At 42.2% G+C, this 23047-nt stretch overlaps 1 long non-coding RNA gene across 1 annotated transcript; it reads left to right on the top strand.

Annotated features, from left to right (window-relative positions):
* Nucleotides 1–9097: 9097 nt before the first annotated feature.
* On the top strand, nucleotides 9098–9693 carry LOC139191625 (uncharacterized). Its single transcript, XR_011575733.1, has 3 exons — nucleotides 9098–9331; nucleotides 9415–9512; nucleotides 9596–9693. It is a non-coding gene; the product is annotated as an uncharacterized lncRNA (long non-coding RNA).
* Nucleotides 9694–23047: the final 13354 nt, after the last annotated feature.

The following is a 23047-nucleotide window of genomic DNA, read 5'->3' as shown; positions in this document are numbered from 1 at the left end:
GAGCAAGCAATCTTATTGGGAGTGTTTTCTCGAATGTGAGTAAAGGTTGGGCATGTTTGCTAGTCTACCTTGCCACGAAGCACAGAGGTTGACACACAGGGACTTTCCAATTATCCAGCAGTGGTACTGTTCCTTTACCCTTGTGGGTAATAATATGGTAGCTAGACCTTCAAAATTTATGGGTCTAAACTTTGTTAGTGCTGTTTCTTTGCTATTCTTTTACCCTTCTTGGTCAGAGCGATGTAGTGGGAGCTGCAAGCTTCACGTGCTCAACTTTGGCAGAGAACTTTGGCAAAGTTATCTGTGGTACCCATGAGCTATTGTTGCGTGTGGGAAATGGGTGATTGAACAGTAAGATTCATGTGTTTTCTACTTCCCCAGAAGTCTTTGACAGAATGCCCATAATTTCCGCAAAGCTGAGTGTGCGTGTGACAGGTGCTGACAAGGTTGGAAAAGTAGGTGCCTCTTCGATTTCTGAGATCGGCCCTCGTGGTCTCTGGGGAGCCCAGCTTTTGAGAAAGCGAGCGCCTCTTCGATTTCTGAGATCGGCCTTCGTGGTCTTTGGGCAGCCCAACTTTTGAGAAAGCAAACACCTCTTCGATTTCTGAGATCAACCCTCGTGATCTCTAAGTAGCCCAACTTTTGAGAAAGCAAACGCCTCTTCGATTTCTGAGCAGGCGCCTCTTCGATTTTTGAAGCTCCGTCGAGTGCAGATTTTTATAGGGGCTGGCATTAAGTTCCAAAGCACACTTGAATCTCCACCAGTAGAAGCTTCATTCTTGCACTTCTAAGATCTTGATTTGTCCGACCTCTTCTCTCTTCAACACCTTTGAAAAATGTCTGGCCCCTCCGACCGTCGTTTTGACTTGAACCTTGTTGAAGAGGCAGCCCCGCCTTCTCCAGACAACATATGGCGCCCATCCTTCGTCTCCCCTACTGGTCCTCTTACCGTTGGGGATTCCGTGATGAAGAATGATATGACCGCTGCGGTGGTGGCCAGGAACCTTCTCACTCCCAAAGATAACAGACTACTTTCCAAACGGTCTGATGAGTTAGCTGTTAAGGATTCGCTGGCTCTCAGTGTTCAGTGTGCAGGTTCTGTGTCTAATATGGCCCAACGCCTATTTGCTCGAACCCGCCAAGTTGAATCATTGGCGGCTGAAGTGATGAGTCTCAAACAGGAGATTAGAGGGCTCAAGCATGAGAATAAACAGTTGCACCGGCTCGCACATGACTATGCTACAAACATGAAGAGGAAGCTTGACCAGATGAAGGAAACTGATGGTCAGGTTTTACTTGATCATCAGAGATTTGTGGGTTTGTTCCAAAGGCATTTATTGCCTTCGTCTTCTGGGGCTGTACCGCGTAATGAAGCTCCAAATGATCAACCTCTGATGCCTCCTCCTTCTAGGGTTCTGTCCAGTACTGAGGCTCCAAATGATCCCCCTCCGGTGCCTTCTCTTTCTGGGGCTCTACCGACTGCTGAGACTTCTCCTAAGCAACCTTTGTGAAGGCTCCCTCGTGTGTTTATTTTGACTCATGTATATGTACATATTTGTAGCTTATCGGGAATATCAATAAATAAGCTTTCCTTCATTTCAACGTATTGTGTTAAATACACCAAAGCCTTCTTCGCTAAGTTCTTTGAATTTTCTTTTGTTGAAGCTTGTATGTTGAAGCTTGTATGTTGAAGCTTTCTGAGTGGAGCATGTAGGTTGGGGTAGTGTTCCCTTAATTTCCCGAGTGAGGAAAACTTCTCGGTTGGAGACTTGGAAAATCCAAGTCACTGAGTGGGATCGGCTATATGAATCTTAGAACGCCATTGTGCTCGATCCTGTGTCATGTCCTTCGTTAGATCCAAGTACTCTAAGTCTTTTCTTAGAGTCTCTTCCAAAGTTTTCCTAGGTCTTCCTCTACCCCTTCGGCCCTGAACCTCTGTCCCATAGTCGCATCTTCTAATCGGAGCGTCAGTAGGCCTTCTTTGCACATGTCCAAACCACCGTAACCGATTTTCTCTCATCTTTCCTTCAATTTCGGCTACTCCTACTTTACCCCGGATATCCTCATTCCTAATCTTATCCTTTCTCGTGTGCCCACACATCCAACGAAGCATCCTCATCTCCGCTACACCCATTTTGTGTACGTGTTGATGTTTCACCGCCCAACATTCTGTGCCATACAGCATCGCCGGCCTTATTGCCGTCCTATAAAATTTTCCCTTGAGCTTCAGTGGCATACGGCGGTCACACAACACGCCGGATGCACTCTTCCACTTCATCCATCCAGCTTGTATTCTATGGTTGAGATCTCCATCTAATTCTCCGTTCTTTTGCAAGATAGATCCTAGGTAACGAAAACGGTCGCTCTTTGGTATTTCTTGATCTCCGATCCTCACCCCTAACTCGTTTTGGCCTCCATTTGCACTGAACTTGCACTCCATATATTCTGTCTTTGATCGGCTTAGGTGAAGACCTTTAGATTCCAACACTTCTCTCCAAAGGTTAAGCTTTGCATTTACCCCTTCCTGAGTTTCATCTATCAACACTATATCGTCTGCGAAAAGCATACACCAAGGAATATCATCTTGAATATGTCCTGTTAACTCATCCATTACCAACGCAAAAAGGTAAGGACTTAAGGATGAGCCTTGATGTAATCCTACAGTTATGGGAAAGCTTTCGGTTTGTCCTTCATGAGTTCTTACGGCAGTCTTTGCTCCTTCATACATATCCTTTATAGCTTGGATATATGCTACTCGTACTCCTTTCTTCTCTAAAATCCTATGGTCGATGAATTCCTTACTAATTTATTGGATGCTAAGTATTATTGAATCAAGAACATGATTTGTGTTAGTTTTACATATATAAAATAAGTGAGTAAACGGTTACCCGTTTATAACTGCGGTTAATACCCGTAACCTCCCATTTAAATTTCGCGAGTAAACGGTTATACCCATAACCGTTTATTTATCTAAACGGTTACCAATAATCGTTTAATTTAAATGGGCGGGTAACCGCAGTTACCCATAACCAATGAGTATTTGCTGAGTGAGGCTCTCTCTTTGTGAGGGTGAGGAGACCCTTTTTATAGAATAAGGGTTCCTCACTTATTACATATTTGTCCCTTCATTTATTACATAATTACATTTGAGTCATCCGAGTATTTATACGAAATGTAAATACGAAGACCCTAAGTATGATACAAACAGAAGTAAAAACGACAAATGGTCATGCTAAGTTCAATACTAAGCTGTGCCTATTATAAGTGAATTAAATAGACAGAAGAAACAAAACAAGTATATCGTTGTCTGATTATACTAATTAGTAAACATTTCTCCATGTACGTCAGGTACTACGGTATTGCCCTATCCATCATATCGGGGCCAAGCTGGTTTCGTGGGATTATCAGTATGTTTTTAAGCAGCAAAAAGCATATTCAACTTTTCTTTAGCACGAAATTAAGGAAGCCTATTCTCGTACATCATACAAATGCAACAAAAGACTAACACGGTGACTTTTCAAAATTATTAAAAATGATGGAGCCCGGGACGCATTTTTTACACAAAATTTGACACACATTTTGTAAAGCTCACATTGTAATGTATTTTAATGATTTGAATAGTTTTTCTTTTAGAACATTAATCATATATCATTCTTACAAAAACTCAAAATCATTAAGACAATAATTTAGTTAAGAAAATTGACGAATACGATTACCTTAAAGTTAAACTCTTAATCCAACGGTCATATGGTTTCAGGTTTTGTTAATTTTTGATAGACATGATTCTTTGAATGAATATCTAAAAGATAGATGATTTGAATCGTTGAAATACATTACGAAGTGGATTTGTAAAAAAATGATGTTACGGATCTGTCTTCATTAAAAAAAAAGGACAAATATATTATAAAGCTATGAAAATGATGATAAAGTAAAAGTTTGAATCGTTGAAATACATTACGAAGTGGATTTGTAAAAAAATAATGTTACGGATCTGTCTTCATTAAAAAAAAAAACATATATATTATAAAGCTATGAAAATGATGATAAAGTAAAAGTTTAATTAAGTAGCACGGCCGAATTAGGGCAGCGAAACGTGACTAAAACCCCATCAATGGAATATAACTGATTCGCCACAAGCTTATGTCTCCAAAAGCAATTCTCTTGTGGGCACACTTCTAAGTTCCTGAACCATATTATACAACAGAATTAGTACATATATGGAATGACTTTGGCTTTGGATGTATCTGGAGTCCTGATCATTTCGTCCCATGCATCTATTGGTTATTTTGATTACGAGCTTGCAAAGCAACTAAATAAAGCAGGGGACGAAATGATATGCCTAGCTGCTAATCTTTAATACCTGAATAAGATTAGGAAGTACGTTCCAAATCACATGCAAGATAATTTATATAGATAAGAGAATCACACTAGATAGTAGACATGAATAAGCTATCAATCAAACAATGTGATCAAAAGTATTGATATAGTGAAGGACAATATTGCATTGTAATCCCAAAATGAATGAGTTCTTCAATCAATTCTACTTAGGTAGTCATGATATACTGTTATGTGTCACTCATAATTTATGGAAGCCTTGAAGATTAGCAATCACTAATATTTAAAAAAAGGAAGAATTTTGAAAGTTAGTTTCAATTGATAACCGATTGTTAAGAGTTATAATCGCCCACTATCACGCTAATTGGAATCTAATGGATCGTACACCATGTAAGGATGAATGTGAAGAAATACCAATAAGTTGAATAAGCAATTAAATAGTTTTAAATGTGGAAGATTAAGATTAATTAATTAACTAATTAATCATAATAACAAGTTCGTATTAGGCTTTAAGTTAGTTTTGGGTTTTCTAGCCCAAATGAGTTTTGATCCACAAGGCCCATTAAGCTTAAGTTGTATAACAACTTAAACACAATGAGATATTAACCCACTAACAATAGGAGGTCGGGTTTTCAACTTTGGAAGTTTTGGAGATCTTTTTTGTCAAATCCTCAAGAAGTAAAGGAGCAATGTTTCATGGATATAAGATCCAAAATACAAGGAAGCATCCATAGAGTTTGGAGTGATCTTTAAGGTCTTCCGCTTGGGTGATAACCTTGATTTATGGCTTTTGTTTTCTAGGTAGTGAATTCTTAATGCGTGCGGTTTGTTTTGGTGAATAAGTACTTCCTATGTTGATGCACAAAATCAGCGAAGACTTTGGTACAACAGAAAGTGTCAGGTTTTATGACCTTCGCTTGGTTGCTTCGGTCACTAGTGAGGATAAGTACGTAAATGAATAGAGACAGAGAAGCAAACACAGGATGTACGTGGTTCACCCAGATTGGCTACGTCCACGGAGTAGAGGAGTTCTTATTAGTAGTGGAGGGCTTACACAAGTACAAAGGATCAAGCTCTCAATTTAGTGAGTTCTTGTGAATGATTTCACACAAAATGGCATTCGGCCATATTGTGGGGGAATGACCCCTATTTATAGAAAAACTTGTAGCTTTGTCACATTGACATGTGTCATGTTATGATTGGTTCTTGATGTTGACACGTGCTGCGCTCTGATTGGCTTCTAATCTTGACACGTGTCGAGTAGTGATTGGCCTCCTGGTCGGAGGGGAACTCTTCTGGGTCCTTGACAGTATAGCGTTGGCCGGTGCTCGGTAGTTTCGGGATTGGTCAAGTATGGTACAAACAGTGCTCCCCTAAGTTCCCGAGTGAGGGAAACTCCTCGGTTGGGGACTTGCAAGATCCAATCCCTTGAGTAATCACGAAACTTCTAAGTACCGAAGTGTGGTCTGATCTTCATCTGCCCTTCTCTGGAAGTACCTTTCCTCCATCCGGGAATGGTGTACTTAGCTGATGTTGACGCACAAGGTAATGTATCAATTTCACTTGAAGCTTAGTTGTAGTTTCGGGCTTAGTCAAGTGTGATACGAACCCTATAGTAGGAGTCCCCCAAGTCGCCGAGCTAGGAGATCTGCCGAAAGAGGTGACAGACAAGGTAAGCAGTCAAACTTCCAAGTAAGCAACCCAGGATCAGAGGTTTGACGTCGGCTTCCGGTTGATTGTTCTCATTCTCCTTGTCTCTCATTCAACTGCCAGGATAAGGAGAAGCAAATGGATAAGAGATGATATGAGATACTTTTGCTTTTGAAGAAGTAACTTTCCACAGGCTTATTCTTGAACTGTGCTGGAGGGTTTTCTGGTGCCCTTCAGAGTATAAGGCCGATTCAAAAATTTGAGGGTCAAAACAAGTCCATCAAATCTAGAGTACGTTCGACCTTGATGATATGGGATACTTTTGCTGTTGACGGAATAATGAATGTGGTATGGAAAGGTGTCGTGCTGTAGTGATCTGTTTCAGCTCACCGTTGAACCTTCTGCTTCAATCTTTTGCATGGCAGAAGTGGTGTGCAACCTTTGCATTTAAATGGTCCTTCAGAACATTCCTTCATAGTGACTCATCCACGCTTGGCAGCTCCAGTGTAAAGAGCCAATATCTGATCAACTGTCATGAGGTATTTGCCGGTGGAATTCGTGACCTTGACAGCAGTTGAGGATGAGTACTCGAGAGCAATGCTAAGTAAGCAACCAGGCAAAGGCTCCAGGCAGTCAGTTCCAAATTGGAGGTTTGATTTCAGGTTCCGACTGACTGCTCTCTTTCTCCTTGTCCTGCAGGTGTGGACAAGGACAAAGACAAAGACAGGGAGAAAGCATGATATAGGATACTCTTGCTTTCGACCCTGATGATATGAGATACTCTTGTTCTTGGTGTGGCTTATTTGCTGAGGTATTATCGGGGGGAAATAAAGCTGAGTATTTCGAGAGGTTATGTTGAGGGTGCCTCTTCGAATGCGAGAAAGGGTTGAGCATTTTTGCAGGTTTGCCTGTCCGTTGAGGAGGGAGGTCAATGTATATAGGGATTTCCCAATAACAAGTAGTAATGCTATTCTTTTACCCTTCTTGGTCACATCAATGTAGTGGGAGCTGCCAGCTTCACGTGTTTTAATTTTGTCAGAGCACTTTGAAAAAGTGGTATGTGGTATCTGGAAAGCTGATGTTACGTGTGAAGATTACAGACAAGCTTTATCTAAGGAAATCTGGCTCTCGAAGTTCTGAGAGTTGTGCCTCTTCGGTTTTCGAACAAGCAATCCCGTCGAGGATCTGACTCTCGAGATTCGGAAAGCGGTGCTACTCCGGTTTTTGAGAAAGTAATTATGTTGGGAGTCTTTTCTCGAATGTGAGTAAAGGTTGGACGTTCTTGCCAACCTGTCTTGCCGCAAAACACGGAGGTCGACACACATAGGGACTTTCCAGTTGTCAAGCAGTGGTGCTGTTCCTTTACCCTTATGGGTAATAGTAGGGTAGCTGGAACTTCGAAATTCTCGTGCCTAAACTTTGTCAGAGATCTTTGACAAAGTTATATGTGGTACCCGAGGTGTTGATGGTGCATATGGAGAGCGGTGATTGAACAGTAAGATTCACGTGCTTTCTACTTCACCAGAAATCTTCGACAGATTGCCCGTAATTTCCGCAAAGCTGAGTGTGCATGTGACAGGTGCTGACGAGGCTGAAAAAGCAGGTGCTTCTTCGATTTCTGAGATCAGCCTTCGTGGTCTCTGAGCAGCCCATCTTTTGAGAAAGCAAACGCCTCTTCGATTTCTGAGATCGGCCCTCGTGGTCTCTGAGCAGCCCAGCTTTTGAGAAAGCAAACGCCTCTTCGATTTCTGAAGCTCCGTCGAGTGCAGATTTTTATAGAGGCTGACATTAAGTTCCACAGCACACTTGAATCTCTACCAGTAGAAGCTCATTTCTTGCACTTCTAAGATCTTGATTTGTCTGACCTCTTCCTTCTTCAACACATTTGAAAATGTCTGGACCCTCCGACCGTCGTTTTGACTTGAACCTTGGAGAAGAGACAGCCACGCCTTCTCCAGACAACATATGGCGCCCATCCTTCATATCCCCTACTGGTCCTCTTACCGTTGGGGATTCTGTGATGAAGAATGATATGACCGCTGCAGTGGTGGCCAGGAACCTTCTCACTCCCAAAGATAACAGACTACTTTCCAAACGGTCTGATGAGTTGGCTGTTAAGGACTCTCTGGCTCTTAGTGTTCAGTGTGCAGGTTCTGTGTCTAATATGGCCCAACGCCTATTTGCTAGAACCCGCCAAGTTGAATCATTGGCTGCTGAAGTGATGAGTCTCAAACAGGAGATTAGAGGGCTCAAGCATGAGAATAAGCAGTTGCACCGGCTCGCCCATGACTATGCTACAAACATGAAGAGGAAGCTTGACCAGATGAAGGAATCTGATGGTAAGGTTTTACTTGATCATCAGCGGTTTGTGGGTTTGTTCCAAAGGCATTTATTGCCTTCGTCCTCTGGGGCTGTACCTGGTAATGAAGCTTCAAATGATGAACCTCCAATGCCTCCTCCTTCTGGGGTTTTGTCAAGTACTGAGGCTCCGGATAACCACCCTCCGGTGCTTTCTCTTTCTGGGGCTCTACCGACTGCTGAGACTTCCCCTAAGCAACCTTTGTGAAGGCTCCCTTTTGTTTGTTTATTTTGACTCATGTATATGTACATATTTGTGGCTTATCGAAAATATTAATAAATAAGCTTTGCTTCATTTCAACATATTGTGTTAAATACACCAAAGCCTTCTTCATAAAGTTCTTTGAATTTTTGCTTTTGTTGAAACCTGTATTGTTGAAGCTTTGTGAGTGAAGCATGTAGTCTGAGGTAGTGTTCCCTTAATTTCCCGAGTGAGGAAAACTTCTCGGTTGGAGACTTGAAAAATCCAAGTCACTGAGTAGTCACGAACTTTTGAGTACCAAGGCGTAGTAGCATATGGTGGGAGTCCCCCAAGTCTCTAGTCGAGGGAGTTGACGAATGAGGTGTCTTGCTAATAGTCCATGTCGTAAGTACCAAAACTTCATTCTTTTGTTTTCTAAGTGGTAGCCCCGGACTTTTTCTTCATAGATTTTGTTTATGAAGGTTGCTAGGCCCGAATAAGTGGAATTGCAGAAGGTGTAACCGTTGGTGCATTAACATCATAATGGAAGCATCACAATGATGGAAGCATCACAATGATGAAAGCATCATAATGATGAAAACACCATAATGATGAAACATCATAATGATGTTTCTTTGGTGGAATTGTTTTTCATTTCCCCTAACAACCGGAATTGTTTTTCAACATAACACCATCATCTGTAGGTCGAATCACAAAGTTGTCTTCATGAAAGTTGTTCGTTAATTCCTTAACTACAACATATCCAAATTGGAGAGCCATCGGAGCAGTACAACTCCAGAAATCCAGGTATGATGAGTGACTGTTTATCATTTGTCTGTCAACCCGTCAGATTTGTTGTGAGCTTTGAAACTCTATTTTCTCTTGCTCAGATCAGCATGCTTTCTTCATTGAAGTTGTTCCTCAGCTTGTGAACTACAACATATCCAAATTTGAGATCCCTCGGAGCTGTATAACTCAAGAAACTCAGGTATGATGAATGACTGGTTATTATTTTTCTGTCAAACCGTCAGATTTGTTGTGAGCTTCGAAACTCCATTTTCTCTTGTTCAGATCGGTATGCTTTCTTTATTGAAGTTGTTCCTCAGCTTGTGAACTACAACATATCCAAATTTGAGATCCCTCGGAGCTTTATAACTCAAGAAACTCAGGTATGATGAATGACTGGTTATTATTTGTCTGTCAACCCGTCAGATTTGTTGTGAGTTGCGAAACTCCATTTTCTCTTGTTCAGATCGGTATGCTTTCTTCATTGAAGTTGTTCATCATCGACTCTTTCATAACATATCAAAAATTCAGGATGAACTAACGGTTAAATATTTCCAGATCTTCGAAACATCACAACAGCTTCGAAATCTGCAAAAAGCCGACTATCATGTTTGGAGCTTCAACACTTTAATTTCCGTCGCTCAAACAGAAATGGTTCCTTCTTGAAAGTTGTTCATATGCTCAAGAACTATAGGGTGTCCAAAATTCAGCTCCATTGGAGAAGAGCAGAGGTTGCAGAAATTTGATAGATGAAAGGAGGCGGAAGAGGGAGAGAGAGAAAAAGTCTCTTGGGTTGGATTTCTATTTTGGGGCAGATTCCAAGTTTTGTAGCACCTTCATTATTGATGAATTGCTTGTACTTTTGTCCATTATGAAACTTGGGACTTTGGCTTGTTGTTGGATCTATTATAATATGTTTGGGAACATATATAAGTGAATAAATAAGAAGGAAAATTTTGGGCCCTTGTGGGTGTAAAACAAAAAATGTTTATGTTTACCCAAGTGTTTTTGTACAAGTTCAAGGGCATCTTGGGTTTTGTGAACAAAATTTGTTTATTTGGAGCAAGGTTTTGTGTTGAAGCTTTGGTGTTGAAGCTTTGATGGTGAAGCTTTAATGGTGAAGCTTTGTAGATGAAGCTTTGTAGGTGAAACTTTTTTAAGTGAAGCTTTTCGGGTGAAGTTTTTTTTTTTGGGTGAAGCTTTGTGGGTGAAGCTTTTTAGGTGAAGCTTTTTAGGTGAAGCTTTGTGGGTGAAGCGTTGGAGGTGAAGCTTTTCGGGTGAAGCTTTTTGGGTGAAGCTTTTTAGGTGAAGCTTTGATGGTGAAGCTTTGTAGATGAAGCTTTGTAGATGAAGCTTTGTAGGTGAAGCTTTTTTAAGTGAAGCTTTGTGGGTGAAGCTTTGTGGGTGAAGCGTTGGAGGTGAAGCTTTTCGGGTGAAGCTTTTTGGGTGAAGCTTTTTAGGTGAAGCTTTGATGGTGAAGCTTTGGAGGTGAAGCTTTTCGGGTGAAGCTTTTTGGATGGAGCTGTTTTTTTTTTTTTTTTTTTTTTTTTTTTTTTTTTTTTTTGGCGCTTGACACGGTCTTCATTTGCTTGTTTTGTAGTGACTGTGGAAGACGGATATAGCTCAATTACCTCTTTATTGAATTCATTGCCAAATGGCCTTCATTACATAGGATGCCGAACGGCTATAGCTCAACACTTGTACATCGTGAGTCTATTTATAGTAGTACTTCAAGTGATCAGCGTTCCATGGATGGCCAAGGGTCTTGCCATCGGAGCTTCTAAGTGTGTAAGAGCCAGGGCGACTGATGCCAATGACTTCATACGGTCCATCCCAGTTTGGACTAAGTGTGCCTTCACTCGGGACTCTGTCGCAGAGTAATCTTTTCTTTAAGACCCAGTCTCCTATTTTGAAAGAACGAGGCTTGACCCTAGAGTCATAATAGTTGGAGATGCGCTGCTTGTAGGTGACATTCCTCAAGTGAGCTTGGTTTCTGTGTTCCTCGACTAAATCCAAGTTGAGGGTGAGTTGTTTGTCATTTTCACTTTGAATGTAGTTCTGGACTCGGAATGTTGCTTGCTCGAGCTCAACAGGGACAACCGCCTCTGTGCCAAAGGCAAGTGAGAATGGAGTTTCTCCTGTTGAAGTCCGATATGAAGTGCGATATGACCAAAGAACTTGGGGTACAAATTCTGGCCAACAGCCTTTAGCTTTGTCCAAGCTGGTTTTCAAAGTGCGCTTGATTATTTTGTTGATTGCCTCAACTTGTCCATTAGACTGGGGATGAGCTGGAGAGGCAAAGCATAAGCTGATGTTGAACTTAGAGCAGAACAACCTGAACTTCTTGTTGTCAAACTGTCGCCCATTGTCAGTGACTATCGCATTGGGAATGCCGAATCTACAAAGGATGTTCTTCCACACGAAGTCTTCTATCTTTGCCTCAGTAATGGTTGCCAAGGGTTCTACTTCGGCCCACTTTGTGAAGTAGTCCACTGCAACGACTGCGTAACAGACTTTGCCCTTCCCTGCCGGCATTGGGCCGATCAAATCAAGTCCCCACTGGGCGAAGGGCCAAGGGCTGATCATAGGAGTAAGAGGCTCTGGAGGGGAATGAGGAATAGCCGCATATCGTTGACATTTGTCACATGAGCGGGATACTTTGATGGCATCCTGGTGGAGTGTTGGCCAGTAATATCCTTGGCGAAAAGTCTTGTGTGCTAGGGACCGAGATCCAGCATGATCTCCACAGACTCCCTCATGTATTTCCCGAAGGACGATTTCCGCCTCGGCAGGCGTAAGACACCTTAAGTATGGCAGGCTAAAACCTCGCTTATAGAGTTGATCATTGATGATCAGGTAGCGGGTAGACTTGTATCGAATTTGCTTAGCCTGGACTTTATCATTTGGGAGGATGCCATGAGCAAGGAAATTATAGATCGGGGTGATCCAACTATCCCCCTGTTGTAAGTTGCATACTTCTGCGGCCATGGTGCTTGGTGTTGCCAACAGTTCGACATGAATTTTTCTTCCAATCTTGTCTTCCACAGCCGAGGCGAGGCGAGCCAGGGCGTCTGCATGACTGTTTGCCGCTCGAGGAACTTGGGTGATCTGGTAGTGGAAGTGCTTGAGCAAAAGTTGTGTTTGCGCAAGATATGCTGCCATGGAGCTGTCCTTAGCATCAAAGTTGTTGGTAACCTGGTTGACCACCAATTGGGAGTCACTGAAAATATCAATTTGTTTAACCCCGAGGTGTTTGGCCAAACGTAATCCTGCTAGAAGGGCTTCATACTCGGCCTCATTATTTGATGCCTTGAATTTGAAACGAAGAGCATACTCCATTGCTACTTTGTCGGGTGTAGTCAAGACTAGTCCCGCTCCACAGCCCTGTTGGTTGGATGAGCCATCAACATACAGACTCCATGCTGGGGTTGTTGGTTCTATCTTCTGAGCTTCTGGGGGTAATGAAGCCACTGCTTCAGGTGTAGAAGCAATGTCAACCGGATATGTGAAGTCGGCAATGAAGTCTGCCACTGCTTGGCCCTTCTCAGCTGGCTTTGGTTGGTAGGAGATGTCAAACTCACCCAACGCTATTGCCCATTTGATCATTCGCCCTGAAGTGTCAGGACTTTGGAGTATCTGTCGAAGAGGATAATTGGTAAGCACGATGATGGAGTGCGCTTGGAAGTAAGGGCGGAGTTTTCGAGCAGACATGACCAATGCCAGAGCCAATTTCTCAATGTTAGAGTACCGTGTCTCCGCATCTTGTAAGGCTTTGCTAGCGTAGTAGACAGGTCGCTCAATATTCCCATCCTTTCGAATGAGAACGGAACTTACGGCTGAAGCTGATACCGATAGGTAGATAATGAGAATGTCTCCTACCTCGGGCTTGGAGAGTAGAGGGGCTTTACTCATGTACTCCTTGAGGTTTTTGAATGCCTCGGCACATTCATCAGTCCATGTAATGTACTTCCTACTTCCCTTAAGTGCTTTAAAAAAGGGAGCACATTTGTCTGTGGCCTTAGAAATGAACCTGGTTAAGGCTGCCACCTTGCCAGTAAGGCTCTGGATGTCCTTTGAAGTTACCGGTTCCTTCATGTCGAGGATTGCTTTGATCTTCTCGGGATTAGCTTCAATGCCTCGTTGGCTAATCATGAAACCTAAGAATTTGCCAGAGCCTACGCCGAAGGCACATTTGTTGGGGTTTAACCTCATTCGATACCTCTTCAAAATAGTGAAAGTTTCAGATAGGTTGGTGATGTGTTGGTCAGCATGTTTGCTCTTGACTAACATATCATCAACGTAAACTTCCATGCTCTTCCCAATCTGCTCGGCGAACATTGAGTTGACTAGTCTTTGATAAGTCGCTCCTGCATTCTTTAGGCCGAAAGGCATGACTTTATAGCAGTATAGTCCTCTGTCGGTAGTGAAGGCTGTGTGTTCTTGATCCGAAGGGTTCATGAGGATTTGGTTGTATCCTGAGTAAGCATCCATGAAGCTCAGGAGTTCACACCCGGCCGTAGAGTCTATAAGTCTGTCAATAAGAGGAAGAGGGAAGCTATCTTTCGGACACCCTTTGTTTAGGTCGGTGTAGTCAACACACATTCTCCACAAGACCTTTTGAAGCAAAAGACTTTCTTTGGTCGGATTTTTCTTAACAAGGACCACATTTGCTACCCATGTCGGGTAATTGACTTCGCGGACAAAGCCTATGCCTTTGAGTTTTTCAACTTCTGCTTTCATTGCCTCGTATCGTTCAGCGTCATAAGATCTTCGCTTCTGTCTCACCGGCTTGATCTTGGGGTCAATACTCAAACGATGACAGATGACATCGGGAGAGATGCCTGGCATGTCCTCGTATGACCAGGCGAAGACTTCAGTGTTCTCTTTCAAAAAAGATATCAATGCTAACCGAAGGGGTGGTGACAATGTGGTGCCAATCTTCACCATGCGATCTGGATAATCTCTTGAGATAGGTACCTTCTCCAACTCTTCAGCAGGTTGGGCTTGCTGGGTGAAAGAGTCATCTCGAGGATCATCGGGTTGATTGTTGCTATCAGGAAGATCCAAGTTCGCTTCATCTAGGCTGGTCTTTGTGACTTAGTCATGTACAGACAGGGTTTCCTTGGGTCCGGGCAAGTGTTGTTGCTTAACTGAAGTGTTGTAACATGATCGTGCACTAAGCTGATCTCCTCTGATGTAGCCGTTGCCATGGGGGGTTGGAAATTTCATCAACAGCATATGCGTGGATACCATAGCCTTGAGATCATTGATGCCTGTGCGCCCAAAGATGACATTGTATGCCGTTGGGCAGTCAACCACTAGGAAGTTAGTGGTAATGGTAGCCGTGTAAGGGCCTGTACCAATAGTAAAGGGTAAATGTATGCTCCCTAAGGGTTGCACGATATCACCGGAGAAGCTTATCAGAGGAGAAATCGAGCGATCGAGCAAGTGTTCAGCTACACTGAGTGCCCTGAAAGCTTCGGCAAACATGATATTGACCGAAGCCCCTGTGTCTACGAGGATTCGTCGAACATCAAAGTTGGCTATGTGAGCCTCCACGATCAATGGGTCGTTATGAGGGTAGATGATGCCTCTTTCTTCCTCAGGGTAGAAACATATCGGATCCCAGTTAGGCTTTTGATACTTCCCTCCCCTGATGTCTTCCACGTGAAACACTTGGTGACCAGGCCTCAGAATTCGTTCACTGTTTTTCATGGCCCTATTGGAAGATTCAGATATGGGTGTGCCGCCGCTTATGGAATATATGACATTCACCTGGCGTTGGTTACGGTTATCCCTTTGAGGGTGAAGGAGGAATTGATCAATTTTTCCTTCTCGTGCCAAAGCTTCAATACGATCACGGAGGATGATACATTTCTCGCTATCATGGCTGTTATGCTCATGGTAGCAACAAAACATGCCCGCGTTATTCGGGGGCGTGTAATCTGGGTGCCTCGGCTTTGGCTTTGGTATCAGGTGAGCTATGCTGGGGTAAATGGCCGCGCATGTGGCATTCAAGGGCGTGTATGTCTCATACCTTGGGGTAGGGGGTATCTTGACGCGGGTTTGACCCACTGCATTGACTGCCTGGGGGCGAGCGTTATTGTGGCGATACCCTTGGTTATCGGGATAGTGTCCCTTACTCTTTTTACTGAAATGAGAGTGGTGAGGATGGAAATCCTTCCTCTTGCCTTGAAATTGATATGTCTGTTGATTCGGCGAAGCATTATGCAAGGCATGGGGAGGTGCCACTGCTGTTTGGAAAGTCGAGGTCTTCTCATTTAGGTGAGTCTGGCTTCCACCTCCCACTTGTTGATAAAGGATGGTTGTAGGGGGTTTCTCCTGATATGTCTTTGCCTCGGCGGAGGCATGGTTATAAGCCTGCGCCATCACCTCAGAGTAAGTCTTCCAAGTATTGGCATTGATCATGTATTTAAAGAAACAATCACGTAGGCCTGCCGTGAAGGCTTTGAGGGCAGTCTTGTCGTCTGCCTCGGCACACCGGGAGTATTCATGGCTGAAGCGGCCAGCATACATACGTAATGACTCATCTGGCTTCTGGCGGATAGTGTACAGGTCATCTGCAGAGTGCAAGCGATCGGTTTGGAAAATGTGTTGGGAAACAAATAGTTTCCTCAATTCCTCAAATGAGTCTACCGTCTCAGGTGTAAGACGACAATACCAATTTAGAGCTCCGCCAGAGAGGGTGGAGGGGAAGAGAAGACATCGCTCTTCGTCGGTGTGCATTCGGTATGCCATGGTGGACTCAAAGAGGTTAAGGTGCTCAATCGGGTCCTCTTTTCCAGTATAAAGTTGCAAGCCAAGCTTTTGCTTTGTCTTTGCTTGAAGGGGGGTGTTGAGGATCCTCCTTGTAAGAGGGCCAGGCCTGGGTTGGTTCCAGTCAGGTATTTCAGCCTGTCGTTCAGCCTTCAACTTGTTTACTTCCTCAAGAAGTTGTAGGACAAGGGGGTCCTGAGCGGAGTTATGTGCCACTGGAGCTTTCTTTCGTAAATCTCCATCTCCTCTTGGAATTAGGAAGGTTTGATCAAGGGCATGTGATTTTTCCCTGGACTCGTTGTACTGGCTTCCAGGGTATGTCTGTCGGAACACCTCTGAGTCCCCTGTACCCTCATGTCTCTCTAGGACTTGTTGCCCCTTCCCCAAATTGGTGGCCGGCTCGGGCCGTGGCAGGGGACCGAGTCTCTCAGAAATCCTTGGGTCATTGATCTTTGAGCTTATATGGATGGAATTCTCTCGACGTTGCTTCAGGAAATCCCGACAATCGCGAAAGACGGCTTTCGATCCTTCTGCCCCTTCAGCAAAGAGGTGTCTCCCTCCACTTCTCATGGTTCGGGTCGAAGCAACTGGGTTAAGAGAAGCCTCATGTTGATTATCAAGTCGAAGGGTAATCTGTTCCCTATCAGGGATATCTATGTCGAATGCATGTGACCCTCCATGTTGGAGGGCACCCAGTTGATGGTTGACTTCCACGGGGGCAACAAGCTCGCGTGTCTGAGCTTGCCTAGCTTCGTGGAGTGTCTCGAAGAGCTTCTCATATTGCTCCTGGAGGACCTCATTCCTCATTGCTATCTTGTTGTTCTGAGCTTCCAACTCATCGACTTTAGCTTGAAGAAGAACTCGTTTTCCTTCCTTCTTTCGTTGTTTCGCACTATGTGCAAGGGGGGTGTCATTCTGTGTGCTGTGGCTTCCTTCGCTTCCCATGTTGGAGAGGGATGCCTGGTCAAAAGAAAGTGTACGAATGATAGAAACCAGCTTGACACAGCTGAAGAGAGTAGGAATAAGTGTCGTTTCCCACAGACGGCGCCAAATGTTGATGCACAAAATCAGCGAAGACTTTGGTACAACAGAAAGTGTCAGGTTTTATGACCTTCGCTTGGTTGCTTCGGTCACTAGTGAGGATAAGTACGTAAATGAATAGAGACAGAGAAGCAAACACAGGATGTACGTGGTTCACCCAGATTGGCTACGTCCACGGAGTAGAGGAGTTCTTATTAGTAGTGGAGGGCTTACACAAGTACAAAGGATCAAGCTCTCAATTTAGTGAGTTCTTGTGAATGATTTCACACAAAATGGCATTCGGCCATATTGTGGGGGAATGACCCCTATTTATAGAAAAACTTGTAGCTTTGTCACATTGACATGTGTCATGTTATGATTGGTTCTTGATGTTGACACGTGCTGCGCTCTGATTGGCTTCTAATCTTGACACGTGTCGAGTAGTGATTGGCCTCCTGGTCGGAGGGGAACTCTTCTGGGTCCTTGACAGTATAGCGTTGGCCGGTGCTCGGTAGTTTCGGGATTGGTCAAGTATGGTACAAACATCCTATATAATGGAAAAAACACTCAAATATCAATCTCATAAGACGGGACATATAAAAGCTTTAGAAGGCACACCTATTTTTTCATTTTCTTTTTTCCGTTTTAGTTTCTCAATTCAGTTGTCAAAGTTATTTTCTTTCTACTAACGTGTGTTTTTTCGTTTTAAGGAGTATCATTTGAGTACAACTTTTTTAGAGCGCTCATAAAATAACTTTTTGATAATTTTAGCTAAACTTTTGCTATAAATTAGAGAGCATGATTAGAGATGCTTGAAAACAAATCAATAAACTTTTAATGTAATTTCATTATGTGATAAACCCAGACTAGATCACAGCAGCAAAATGATAAACTCAAATCCCACTTAAATTCAAACAGCCAAATTATCAGATCTCCTAAATATCACAATTAAAATCTGAAACCCATTGCAGTACCAAAAAAAAAACCCAATTCGAATTGACTGTTTTGAAACGAGAATGAAACTCTCTTTGTGCGGTGGTTGGTGTGAGTGAGTTAGACAGCCAGTGAGAGAATTTGTGGGCATCTCCAATTATCAGATGGAGAGTAGGCGACGAGGAAGGCCACAAGGAGATGACGATGAGGATGAAGAGAGCATGGATGGCGAGAGAAGGCAATGGCAAGAGAAGGCAACCGGGAGGACGACGATGACTAAAGAAGGTGACGGGGAGGACGATGACGCTGAGAGAAGGCAAGAGAGAGAGGGTCGAGTTCATGAGAGATGAGAGCAAAACCGACTAATAATCCAAGCCTTTTGGTTGGTTTTATTAAGCATGTGTGTTGATGCACAAAACCGGATGGGTCTTGGAACAACGTAAATCCGACCGTGAACCTGCAAGAAAGTAAAAAACACAAGATGTATCGTGGTTCACCTCAATGTTTGGGCTACGTCCACACTGATGTTGATTGTATTTCTCTGTAACTGTATGTATGGATTACAAATGTGAGGGGGAGTCCCCCAGAGAAAGAGAGAGTTTGAGAGAGCTTTGCTCTAAATATGAAAGCCTATGTTTAGGGATATGAGGCCCCTTGATTGTGAGGGTGAGGAGTCCCTTTTATAGACTAAGGGCTCCTCCCCTTTTACATAGATCGCTTATTTCATACGAGTGAACGTCAAACGACCGAGTCCATATAACTAGTTCTATCTGATTCTTTATACGATCTACCAAACGAGGCCTAATAATTGTACATGACATTCAGCGCCCTGGAGTATCTGGATCTACTGCAGGAACTGACACAATAACACAAATGCCAAACTTAAGGGCTAGTATAAGAGTCAAACTTAAAGGCTAGTATAAGAGCATCTTTAATAGAAACAGTAAAATCACTAAAACTCTATTTCAAAGAGTTAAATCTAAAAATCTCATCTCCAACAACCTCTATAAAAGTGTATCTATTATAGCAAAATGAACAGTTACCTTTTGGTTCTTTACAGCTACATTCATCCTTCCTTTTTCTAGTCTATTTTTTCGTTGCTATCAATTTTATCTTGGTTATGTGTATGTTCTTTTCTGTTGTTCCTTTTTTTTTTTTTTTTTGTGTATTTTCATTTGTTTGCTTTGTTTTTTTTAATTAAAGATGATAATTCTACACTTGATTTACAATAAGAGAGCGGGAAAAGCTTGACCTTGGACACAATGAGTTGAAGAGGAAAACCTTAACCACTAGGACAATCCACTACTTGTGTTTTGCTTCATTTTAAACAAGTCATGAAAACTAAAATAAAAACATTTAGGTAGAAAAAGCTAAAGTTAAAACCTTGTGTTTCATTTTGAAAATGTCCCAAACTGTAGTATGTAGCACGTAAACTACATTTAGTCTTTGTAGCTTGTAACGTTGTTTGTACAAAGATTAGGAATGAAAAATTTGTAGTTTATCGTTTAATTTTTCAATATTATTTTTATCTAATTTTTTTAGAGCTTTTAGATTGGGACCACCCGAAAAAATTCTGGATCCACCACTAATTAGAGATGGTCCGTGATAAAATATTAGTTAAACAAGCAACGATAGAGTATCTAATCCTAGATTCCTAACACATTCTAATGGAAACAAGGAAAGCAATAACAATTGATGAATTATATTATCCTTTATTTCTCATTTGTATCTTTGCTCAAGAAATTATTTTGATGAAATGGGTTTATAATATGAATGCATTAGCTTTAAATACTAAAAAAAATGGCATAATCACGAATCCTTTGTCAACAGGTAATCAATAAAAGAGGACGAAACATAAATTTGATTTGAAAATCCAAAAGGACTAATATTTTTTTTTTTTTTTGAGCTGTGTTTGAGGTTACCGGTTTTTTCCTTAAGTTGTGTCCGCACTCTCCGCGTAACAAAACACACACACCAAACACAACCCAAACTTCGTTTATTTTCAGAAAATTTTTCTTGTGACTGGAACACGGATGGTACATCACGTGTTTTTATACAAGTGGTGGGAAATTGTTTTTATACTCGTGTTCCGGTCACACTAAAAATCTCTGTTAATTCAAATACTCACCGGCTTTTGCAGCCGCCAACAAACAAAGGTAACATCTTCTTCTATTTAAATTGTGAATCTAATTTTGGTCGAAGCCCACACCTTGACACAAATTATAATCCCTTCAAGTTATGCCTGTAAGGTGTTTATTGTTTGACGAAATGCCTAAGTAGTTTTGAATCGATGAATGAGTTGTTGAATTGTAATCTTGTCTTGGCCCAAAGATAATGGATCTAGCCCATACACAAAGAAAGATCTATGCACATGCTAGAGAATTCTAGCAAAGTTCAAGTTGGTGGAAGAGTCTAGAAGAATGGTGAGGATTCCACCAACATACAAGATTAGTGTTGATAATTCTAGTATAGGAAGGTAGTGGAATTGTCTAGATATATCTAGCATGATATTTCCATGCTTCTCCAAGGTTCCATCCATGCCTATAAAAGGAGAAGGCATCCACACCATTTGAAACAACCAAGAGAGCAAGTAGTGAGAAGTGAGAAGAAGCAACAAAGCTTCTAAGAGTGTTTGAGTGTTTCCTCTTGTACTAGTTTGTGAGTGAATAAAAAATCTTGTGTAAAAATTTTGAGTGTTCTTTCTTTCTCTTGCCTATGAATTTCGCTGCATTACATTCTTCTTTGTGAGATAAACATCTCCAAAGTAGTGAAGTCTTTTTAAGCCCCAACAAATTGGTATCAGTGCGGTACGATCAGGGACCGTCTCTATTGAAGCTTTTGAGAATCGTGAGAAGTTTAGTACTTCGCAAGATTATTGGTTAATCTTGTTCGGCTTATCGAAGCTCTGCCGACACGATGGGAGACCTTCAAGTTGTTGGAGGAATCAAGAAGTTGAACAACAAAAATTACAACACATGGGTGATGTGTATGGAGTCTTACCTACAAGGCCAAGATCTTTGGGATGTCGTCGCCAGTAATGAAGTTATGCAGCCATATAAAGACACCAGCTGCACTTTGAGGAAGTGGAAGATCAAGGCAGGTAAGGCCATGTTTGCCTTAAAAACCACAGTTGAAGATGACATGTTGGAGCACATATGGAAGGCCAAGACACCAAAAGAAGCGTGGGACACCTTCACCACACTCTTTTCAAAGAGGAACGATACAAGACTGCAGCTTTTCGAGAATGAGTTGTTATCGGTGGCTCAACGAGACATGACGATTGCCGAATATTTCCACAAGGTAAAGTCTATTTGCCGTGAAATTTCTGAATTAGATCATAGTGTTGCCATTGTAGAATCCAAGATAAAAAGAATAATTATCCATGGATTGAGACCCGAATATCGAGGTTTCATTGCCGCTGTACAAGGATGGCCGACCCAACCATCACTTGTTGAGTTTGAGAATTTGCTTGCTGATCAAGAAGCTTTGGCAAAGCAAATGGGAGGGGTCTCGTTAAAAGGTGAAGAGGAAACGCTCTACACCAAAAGTAAAGGCAGCTTTAAGCACCATGCTCATGGTGGATCTAAAATAAATGGTGACAAGGCGAAAGGTCATCAAAGAAGAGGGATTTCTCGACCAGGGGGAGCTCCATCGTATCACGACAACCGTGGTCAGTCCCAAAACAATAAAAGGTTTGAGGGTAAGTGCTACAATTGTGGAAAGAAGGGCCACATGGCGAAGGATTGCTAGTTCAAAAAGCATGCAGAAAGTAACGTTGTCAACTCAAAGAAGAAAAGTGAAGATGATTGGGATGTCGTAACATATCTAGTTATGGGAAAGAATAAGACGCTGAAGCATCTTTTTGGTGGTGCTCAAAAAATGAAGTGTTGCCTGACTCAAGAGAGATTAAAGATATGTTGCAGGAGAAAATGGGAGACCAAGCTGCCCAAATCCAATCGAGTCCAGATGAGCTCAAGGAATTGCTTGATGGTGACGATGTCAAGCAAGAAGTACCTAAGAGTCATTGGCAAGTAGGTGTGTATCAACCACCAAGAGAAGTAAGACCTAGTGAAGTGGAAGTATCAAGTCCACAATCACAACTGATGAGGTCAACGAAAATACCAAAGTCAAATCCCAAATACGCCAACGCAACCATAGTAGAAGAAGCAGTTGAAGCTGAGATGCTTAACGAAGCATCACAAAACTCTGAGTGGCATAAAGCTAGAAGAAGAGGTCGATGCGTTAAAGAAATGTCAAACTTGGGATCCAGTGGCAAGGCCAAGAGATGTGAAACCCATATCATGCAAATAGGTGTTCAAGATAAAATATCGACTCAATGAGAAGAAAAGAATGAGCTGGTGTTGAGGGGGAGTGTTAAAGATCAACACCAGCCCATTAAGATCAGTTGCTATAAAGAAACTAGATTGTTCTAGTTCAAACATGCATGGGATTGTGCTAGAAGATTCTAGTAAGTAATATTGAAGGTGGCCGATGCATGCTAGGAAATGCTAGATAATTCTAGCAAGTTGTTTGGATGGTGATGCATGTATAAAAGGTGCATGCATATTAAGAATATGCTAGAAAACTCTAGCCAAAGTGCAACGATTAGTGTTTGGGTTGAAAAGCAAGTCCACCGACTTAATAGGCTGGAATAATCTAGAATAACTAAGTTTGTGGCTAGGATGAATTTAAGCCATGTTAACCGACTTAGTTAGTCGGCAAACCTCACTATAAATATGTATGTATGTTGTAATATAAGTAAGCAATCAAACAAGCAACAATCAAGTAAGCTTGTAAAGAAGTAGTAAGCAGCCAAGTGAGAGTGAGAAGCAAGAATAGTCTTGCAGGAATGTGAGTGGTCTAGAGTTTGTCTCTACAAAGTGAGTGAGTGTCATTGCTTCTCAAGTGTGTCCTTGAGAGTTTGTTGTGTTGTTATATTTTGTGAGTGTAATACAAGTAATTTGTTTACTTGTGTTGTCTTGCCAACACTTGTGTTAGAGTTGTGTA

This window comes from Malus domestica, chromosome 14, assembly GCF_042453785.1.
Source record: "Malus domestica chromosome 14, GDT2T_hap1".
Lineage (NCBI taxonomy): Eukaryota > Viridiplantae > Streptophyta > Magnoliopsida > Rosales > Rosaceae > Malus > Malus domestica.
Note: the sequence above shows the minus strand (reverse complement) of the source record. Positions and strands in the feature narration are given on the sequence as shown.